General features: G+C 41.7%; 1 non-coding gene across 1 annotated transcript; it reads left to right on the top strand.

Annotated features, from left to right (window-relative positions):
• The first annotated feature begins 9,157 nt into the window (after positions 1–9,157).
• Positions 9,158–9,261, top strand: LOC123612284 (U6 spliceosomal RNA). The gene has a single exon (XR_006719508.1). It is a non-coding gene; the product is annotated as a U6 spliceosomal RNA (small nuclear RNA).
• The last annotated feature ends 343 nt before the right edge of the window (positions 9,262–9,604 follow it).

The raw sequence follows: 9,604 nt of genomic DNA, 5'->3' as shown, positions 1-9,604 counted from the left end.
GCCACTCCTCGGAAATACCACAGAATTCAGGGAAGTGAAATGAATAATGGCAAAGGATTACATTTACCTATTCCAACCCGTACATATATCTACCGAGTATATACAGGAACACGATGGCTCCACTCACGTGTCATTCGTGGGCAACCCTCCTTTTCTCAACCCCGGGAGCATGATCCTCTCAGTCACGCACACTTGTCATAACAGAGATTAGTGGGTACGTTAGCGCCATCCCTCCCTCGCTTTGCATGCTTGATTCAAGAATGTTGGAAAAGATTTCTTTGCTGTTTGAAAATGGAATTCAATCCATATGACAACATCATCTGTTCCAAAATTCAACAGCAGAAAATAAAAACAAGTCATAAATTTAGAGAGTCAGTTTGTTGGGACTGAATTAGAGCTATAGAAAATAAATCAAAGATCAGCTTAACGCATATGGAGAGTCACAGCTGTAGGCATGACTGATAGGCTATTCATTCATCCACCCATTCATTCATTCATTCTTTGCTTGTTCAACCAGTACTCATGGATTATCTACTGTGGCTCACCAACCATTCATATAACAAGCATTATGGTGTACCCATTCATTCATTCATTCATCACATTAGTACAGTACATGCCAGATCATGTTATGTTGGTTTTTTCATTTTAGTCAACAAGTAATTTTTCAGCATTTATACTGAGTGGTAGACCTCAACGGGCTCTGGAATAAAATCTCAAATGTATGAGTGAGATGGAAGCCCCCAGAGGCATCTGTAAATATATTCTGGATGTTACTGTTGCTTAGGGGAGGGCAGTTGGCCCTGTGGCCTCTTAGGTCAGTGGGTTTGGAATCCACTTAAAGGGCTTAAAAACCAAGTTCAACACTGGGGATCCCTCCTTGTGCTGGCTGGCCACCCTACAAGTCCCGAGGGGGTCCAGCAAGAGAGGCGTTTACTCTGGCCCAGCGGGTCACCATCAGAAGACAAACCCTCTATAGCCATGTCTTTGCCAGGGCTCCCAAGCACTGCGGTCTCAAAGAGCAGACACACGCTGGCCTCTGTGGGATAGGCTGATTTGAGGTTGGCAGAACTTGTAAGGGAAACAGTCTCTTTTCTACAATCTTGACTACCTACCCCATAGAAAATAGAATTTTCCTCCACTTCTGTCTTATAAGACTCACTCCAGTCTGTGCTAAGCATTTTACATACATAATACCTAAACTGACCTGAAGGCTGTCATTATCCTGATGTTACAGAAGGGGACATAAGCATGGAGTGGTGAAGCAACTTGCCCGAAGACACACAGCCAGGATTTAAAAATGAGTCCTGCAGATCAAGAGCCCTGATCCCAGGGCGAAAGCAGACGGCAAAGATGGAGAAAGAAGAGGCAGAAGGGATGGAAAGGAAGAAGCGGCGGGCGGAAGACAGAGGTGGGAAGGATGGAGGAAAGGTACGAAGAACAAAATGGGGAAGAAAGACAGGTGCTGAGACAATTCTCCCAGGAGAGTGGTGAGAAAGAATTACATCTGCTCTCCACCCTTTGTTACAGAGGATTAGCCTGCAGGATATCAAATACCCATATTTAAATCAAAACTGTAATTATTTGCATGTCCTCGATGAAGTGGTCACAAGGCCAAAATTAGATGGTCTCTTCTTATCTGTTTTCTTTTGTTTTGAACCTAGCTGTGCAGTCTCAGAATAGTGCATTCTTCAGTTTGCTTCCAAATGTCCCTTTTCATGATGGAGAGTTTTCACGTGGGTGTAAAACAACGTCCATACCTTTGAACCATGTCACCCAAGCCAGGGGCTGAACTCCCAAGGGGCTCATCTATTTCTTCCTTTTTTGGTCAGACTTTTGCCAAATACCTACTGTGTGCCAGGAATGATGCTAAGCCCTGGAATGCAGAAATGAATAAGCCCTGCTCCTGCTTACAAAGGCTCACATAAAGCAGGCTATCTAGGCACGTGGAATAGCGATGCGCGTAAAGCTTAATACACAATGGGGTACTGGGAGCCACAGCAAAGAGGAAAAGCAGACACATTACCAAAGAAAGAAGACATTACGTCAGCGTTGGAGACGGGGCACTGAATTTGGATACATAGACCTTTGGCCTGTCCAGCATTGATTCCTCCTTCCTCCGGTAGGAACACTTGATTCTCCTTTGAGGAGTCACCTCCTAGCCAGGTTTGGTGGAGCTGGCTCCACCTCCTGCCAGAACATCTTTGGGCTAGGAAACCAGGGCGAGTGAGCATTAATGAATGGTGTGCAGTGGGAGGAGAAATGTGAGTCAGGTGGGGACTGTGGGAACACTTTGAGGGTAAGCAGTGAGGTCTAGGCCAGGAAGGAGGACGTGAGGGATTTCTCTTAGAGACGAAACACTATGAGGCTGAGTGATGATGGTGCAGCCTGCAACCTATGTCCACATCTACAGGACATATGGCTTTGACATATTTGGGACTATCAGTACGGAAGTCAGCAACTGTCTTTTAAAAGTAGACCCTCTGTTTCTGTGGTCTCTCCAATGCAATTCCGTTTGTAAACATTCACGGTTTAAATAAATTAAATTCTTAATTTGAGCCTTTAAATTCAAATACTCAGGAGAGAGAAAGAAGGAACTTACATTCCCTGTGCCCATCAGGAATAAAATTTGAAATAACTGATTTCTCTCTGTAGATTCCTCAATTTGCTGCTAAATCTAAAGTGATCACAAAATGAGGGTGTTGTTAGCAGAGAGCCATGACGAGCCAGGCTCTGGTTAAGCACAAGCTCTGATGAGTTAGGTTCTGGTTAATGGAGAACTAGTACTCATTACACTCCTTCCTGGCACTGGAGAATCCATGCAGTCACTGTCACACTTACTATTCACAGAGGTAATAGCTCCTGGGAGCCTACCATATGCTGGACATGGCGCTAAGCTTTTTACCTAAAGGTCATGCTCCCAACAGCCTTGAAGCCCAGGGAGGTTGAAAGATTTGCTTAGGGTCACCCAGCCAGGAAGTGACAGAGGCAGGACTGAACCCATCTGTTTGACCCCAAAGGCAACCTATATATTACTGAAGCAGAAATATTCTGGGTCATTCCTAGTGGCCATTAAACCATGGTGCCCTCCCTGGAGCTCCGTAGACTGTTCAGTTAGAGAAGGCTTGGCTTACCACAGGGGTTCCAGATTGTTGCACCAGTAATGTTCCTAATCATGAAAAGTTCTGCTTTCAAAAGGTGTCTATTCTTTAGTTATAAGGAAGCAGAGAACATCTGTCTGTAATAACAACCCCAACAAATGCAGCCCTCCCCATCTATGGCTCTAAACTATTACCAGGCAGAAACAAGTACGTGGAGGAAGTTTCTCTCCGGAGAATGCTCCAGGACCTTACAAACATGACCCCATTAATCCACTCAATACCCGGATGAGACAGGTAGTTGGATGTTACTATTCTTCTCACTTTCAAGATAGAAAACCTGAAGCCAAGAGAGATTAAGCAATTAGTCCAAGGTCAAATGGTGAGCTAGAGACAGACCTGGAAATGAAACAATTATCTTCTGAAATTCCAATCAAACACACAGACTGACTGGCTAGTTTCCACTGTGTGCTAACATCCAGTTAGATGCCCTCACCACAAAATGACTGGCTTTTAAAGGAGATTTCTGCAGCTGTGTTTGCCTGAATTTGTATGGACTGGGTTCATACCAATGTCCCAGCTGACATCAGGTTTGTCAAAAATATTGGCTGAAGGAAAACACAGCTCCTTGCCCAAACGTGGTATCTATTTTACCTGCTCTGTTACATTCAATCACACCTACAAGCGCCGTCTTTGTAGGATAAAGGAAGAATTGTTCTACACAGCAGTCCTGCTCGTGTTTTCTTTTCTTCACAGATAAGCTGCAGCACATAAAAAGGTTTAGGGGGCATCTTGCAGTTTACTCCTATATTGAGACTGAGAAAAGATGAACATAAACCATTTCGGAGCTGCACAAAATCTGGACTGCAATTTGCCCTTATTGTCACTCTTCAGTCAAATGCCCCGGACTCTTCCGAGTGGGATACTTTTGACAGTAGGTGATATTGTATGAGCCAAAGTCACAGCTTAGGAAAAGAGAAGACTTCCACTGAGCCAGGAAGAATCCATGCTTTTACTAACAATTGCAAGGAGATGTGCACAGAAAATTGGTCTCCTGGAGAAAATGCTCTTGATGATTCCTCTTGAACAATTTTGCAAAAGGCCCTGCCCCTCCATAAATACCTGGAGCAAATTTTTATTTCTTTCTGCTTACTTGAGTCTTAGGTTATTTGAGATCAAGTACTCTGTTACCAATTTTGATTGGTCTGGGGCAACATGAGATATCAATGAAACCACTGTTGTCAGAAGGAAAACAGGCCCATTTCATTAACTTGGTAGAAGGACATCTACACTTTTAGAAATGGCCACGTGCCATGCTCTGAGCTTGTTCTTTAAGAATTCACTCTGATCACTTTTGGATTTGTTGAATTTCAGTTTCTCTGGCCAGTCAAATAAGACTCTTGGAGAAATTCTTCTCCCATGATCTTACAGTTTCTGGAAGTCCAGGAGATTTGGGACTGGCCATCCTAAGAAATTCCAATTCTGTCCCCTGTCACTGCTCGACCTGCTCAACCTATTCTCACCCTCCTTGGTCCTGTGCTGGTGTGGACAGCTCCTTCCAGAAACACAAATGACCTAAGCCTACTGCAAGAACGCTAGCTTGCTAATGCACCGACATTGCAGGGGAAAAAATATTAAGCTTATCCATTATCTTCTTTCTTAAATAACCAAAACACTTTGGAGGAGTCCAAAGGCAAGAAATTCTTTCCCTGTAACCCATCTTAACTTCCTTTCTCATAAACTGAAAACATGATGCTCGGATACCAAAGAATCTTCAACTAGAGTCCAGGGTCTAAGTCCAACATCTTGCAAATGACCATCTTGAGCATTTCCAATTGGAGTTATGATGTCTTAATATTTCTACACGTCCTACTATACTGCTGTCTTGGGATATTTCCATGGAAACCATCAAGCTACCTTGTTTGAGGGATGTTGAACAGCCAGGCATCCTTTTCAAACAACCAGGGTAAACTGAGAAAGGCAACAACATTACCAAAGGAACACTGAAAACCAAGGCCATGGATTGCGGTCAGAGGCAAGGTACTGATTCCCAACCAACCCATTGCTAATCCTAAAGCCTAAATTCTCTGTCCAGATGTGTGCAGCATTTGGGAGACAAAGAGGACATGGTCCTGCCAGTGCAAAGGCTTCTGATGGTGTTTTGCCACACTGGGATCAGTCCTTTTTCTGTTTTATAACCAGGCACACATTTCTTATCATACAGGTTGGGCATCTCTTTCCTGCATTTTAAAACTCTGGTGTTTTATTGTCCAAAACCTTTGCTTTTGACTTGAGATCACGTGTTTTGTGGAAATACAAGTGGTAATTACACAAGTCTTTCCTTCCCTGCCATTGGCAACAATTACCAGGGAAATTTACAGCCCCCAACATCCAGATCTAGTAACTGGTTGTTAAAGGTGGTTGAAGAAAACACTGACATGGCAAATGGGATCTGAACAAGGACCAGCTCAGCAACAATTCTTGTGAGACAATGGCTGGGAGTACACAAGTGACCATCCATTATATATTTCATTAAACATTTCTATTATTTATGATAATATTGCTAGTAATAATATTTATCAATTCCATTTGTTCAGAATCTACTGCATGGCTGACATTGTGTTAAGTGCCCATTTGATCCTTGTGTTTTGTTTTTTTTAAATCACAATTTTCTGGGAATGCATTATAGTTTTAGGATTAGAAGACAGACCCAGAGAGACTAAGTAACCAGGCCAGGGTCATTTTTTGGGCTGTGATGAAGTCAGGATTTTAACCTTCCCAGAGAAAACACATTCTGGGATCAGGTAGGTAACATCCTGGGTGAAGTTGGCCAGGTGTCACCTTTTAGAGAGAAATAAGGACAATGGAGAAATATTGAACACTTCCCCAAGTCCCCAGACTCCAAGCCTACCATTACTGCCCTGGGAAAAACCCCTTAAGACACAGAACTGGCCAGATAAGAAATATCCAAAGCCTAAATTCATTCCAAGTGCAGGGCAAAGTCAGCATAGTCCCTAGTTTTCCAGCCTCTGTAATTTGAAACTGGACTCATGCTTAATGACATTTTTTAGGATGAACCTCTTCAATGAGACATAATATACAGACAGAAAGGTATACGAATCCTAAGTATACTGCTTGATACATTTTCATAAACCAAACATAACCATGTAACCAACTTCCAGGTCAAGAATCAGAGTGTCACGAGCATCCCAGAAACATTTTCTTGTGCCCTTACCAGTTACAAACCCTTCGAAGGTTAGTCATCCTGAACTCTAACCACATGGATGAAATGTGTCTGTTTCTGAGCTTTACATAAACGGAGTCACACAGTGTGTCCTCTTGTGTCCCCCTGAATTCACCTCGTATTATGTGAGATTCATCTATGTTGTGGTAAATAGCAATAGTTCCTTCTCGACAGCTTTTATCCTCAAATCTATTGCTTGGTATATGCACCTGAATCCTTTATAGCTGAGCCTCTAAGGAGGAAGACTTCCTTCTCTGAAAACAGGTTCTTAAAAATTGAACCAAGTCACTCAGGACTTTGCTAGAGTTATGAAGAGAGCTTTGTTGTTAAAATATTTTTAGGAATTTGCGATTAGCAGATACACACTACTACATACAAAACAGATAAACAACGTCCTACTGCATAGCACAGGGAACTGTATTCAATATCCTGTAATAACCTATAAAGGAAAAGAATCTGAAAAAGAGTATCTGTCTGTCTGTCTATATCTGAATCACTTTGCTGTATACCTGAAACATTATAGATTACATTTCAATTGCTAAAATGAAAAAAAAAACTGAAATAGAAAAAAAAATTTCTAAACATTTTCTCACTCTATGTTCCTGCATCCCATGTCAGGTAGTTAGGAATCATGTTATTCCCACTGGTTACACTCAGAAAAAGAGGGTGCACGCAGCTACCTGACTGCATGTGACCATAGAGCAAGTGTGGCAAAATTGTTATAAAACTGAGATTTTGGCTGAGGTGTCATGATTGCCAATATAATGCTGTTTCCACCTGAACGTACGTCCTGATGCTCCTTTCTGGGTCAAGGCCCTATTCAAAGGAAAAACAAACCAGTCTCTAATGATGTTTTGCTGTGAGTGTGTCATACTGCTATGTGACTTTGACATTTGCCTTCTTAGCATCCATTTTTCCTTCTTATGTGAGCGTATAACCTTTCCCCTTTTTCAATCAGCAAGACTGAGGTGGCGTCCATCCCTAGTGGAGAAGAGAATGTGACTCCTCCCCTAGGGAGAGGGATGTAGGGCCTGGGGTCTCACTTGAGACCTTGAGAGTGCTCAAGAATGGATTACCATGAAGGAAGCAGAACCAAGAAAAGGAGGGTGAGCAGTCATTTGAGCCCCTGGGACAAGCCACTCCTGAAACCCATTACCTCTAAACTGCTCACTGCGTGAAGCCATATTTGTGTATGTATCTGTATGTGTATATATTTACTTTTGCTCAAGTTGTCTTGTCTTACAGTTTTGTTTTTTTCTTCTTTGGTGGTGGAGGGGACTACTTGCAAAAGATAAGAATTCTAACAGTTATACTTATTCAAATAAATACTCGTATTTCTCCTCTCGAATTCAAATAGCCGTAACTAACCTCCTTAACCAGTGAGTTGCAGTTATGCAGACATGGAGGTTTTGTCTTGAATTTATGCAGTTTCTCTCCTGAGTGAAGTCACAGTGTTAGCACAGACAACATCTGTTTTTAAACCATAGAAATGCTGACTTTGCCCTGCACGTGGAAAGTGGTCTACGCCATCCACACTGATTGTTTCTGCTGTAGATAATGGAAGCAGTCCCACAGGGGAAGGTACGGCTACAGGTGGCAAAGGTATTTCCACCTGGAAGAGAAACATAGCCTAAACAATAGACCAAACAATAGATTGTTGTTTTAGATAATTTTGGCCCAAAAGACTTCGGGGATTTTTTTTTTTATCCTTTAGCCAGTGCATCCTCTACACTGCCAGCAGAATGTTCCATCTAAGACAGAGCTCCATTCATTTATCTCTGCACTTTATGCATCTATCATAAAGTAAGGGGAAGGAGTAACTATAGCGGGACAAGGTGACGAACACTTCTCCAGCCAGGTTATCGATCAAAGTTAACATCAACAGCCAAAACCACGCTGACAGTATACACCCTTAATATGATGTGATGAAAATGGCATTTTACTTCTATAGTCTTCTGTCCATAACCCACATTTCCAGTCGAATCATGAGAAAAGATCAGATACCTCCTAGAAAAGGGGCAGCCTCCAATATACCTGACCTGTCGTCCTCAAAACTTCAAGATCACGAAGACATACAAATGACACTAGGCACATGAAAAAATGCTCAATATCACTAATTATCAGAGAAATGCAAATTAAAACTACAATGAGGCATCACCTCACACCAGTCAGAATGGCCATCACTGAAAAGTTCACAAATGATAAATGCTGGAGAGGGTGTGGAGGAAAGGGAACCCTCCTACACCATTGGTGGGGGTATAGTTTGGTGCAGCCGCTATGGAAAACAGTATGGAGATTCCTCAAAAAACTAAAACGAGACTTACCATATGATTCAGCAGTCCCACTCCTGGGCATATATCTGGAGGAAAGTCTAATTCAAAAAGATACATGTACCCGTGTTCACAGCAGCACTACATACAATAGCCAAGACCTGGAAACAACCTAAATGTCCATCGACAGATGACTGGATAAAGAAGATGTTGTATATTTATACAATGGAATACTACTCAGCCATAAAAAAGAATAAAATAATGCTATTTGCAGCAACATGGATGCATCTGGAGATCATTCTAAGTGAAGCAAGCCAGAAAGAGAAAGAAAAATGCCATATGATATTACTCATACGTGGAATCTAGAAAAAAAGAAAAAAAAGAGGATACTAACAACTCATCTATAGAACAGAAACTGACTAGCAGACATAGTAAACAATCTTATGGTTACCAGGGGGAAGGCACTGGGAAGGGATAAATTTGGGAGTTTGAGATTTGCAAATGTTAGCCATTCTATATAAAAATAGATTTTAAAAAAGTTTCTTCTGGTGCTTGCTTTGGCAGCACGTATACTAAAATTAGAATGATAGAGAAGATTAGCATGCCCCTGCACAAGGATGGCATGCAAATTTGTGAAGTGTTCCATATTTTTATTGTAAACTGACTATAACCCAATTAAAAAAAGTTTCTTCTGTATAGCGCAGGGAGCTATAATAATATCCTGTAATAATCCTTAATGAAAAAGAATATGAAAACGAATATATGGTATATATATGCATGACTGGGACATTGTGCTGTAAACAAACAAACAAAAGCAAAAAACAAAAAAACGAGAGTGTGAAAAACTCACAGCCAGGTGGAGCCTAAGGGGACATGACGACTAAATGGAATGTGGTTTCCAGATGAGCTCCTGGAACAGAGAAAGGACATCAGGTAAAAGCTAAATAAATCTGAATGAAGAATAGGCTCAAGTTAATAACAACGCATTAACGTGT

Source organism: Camelus bactrianus, chromosome 17 (genome assembly GCF_048773025.1).
Source record: "Camelus bactrianus isolate YW-2024 breed Bactrian camel chromosome 17, ASM4877302v1, whole genome shotgun sequence".
Classification (NCBI taxonomy): Eukaryota; Metazoa; Chordata; class Mammalia; order Artiodactyla; family Camelidae; genus Camelus; species Camelus bactrianus.
This window is presented reverse-complemented; position numbering and strand designations above follow the sequence as displayed.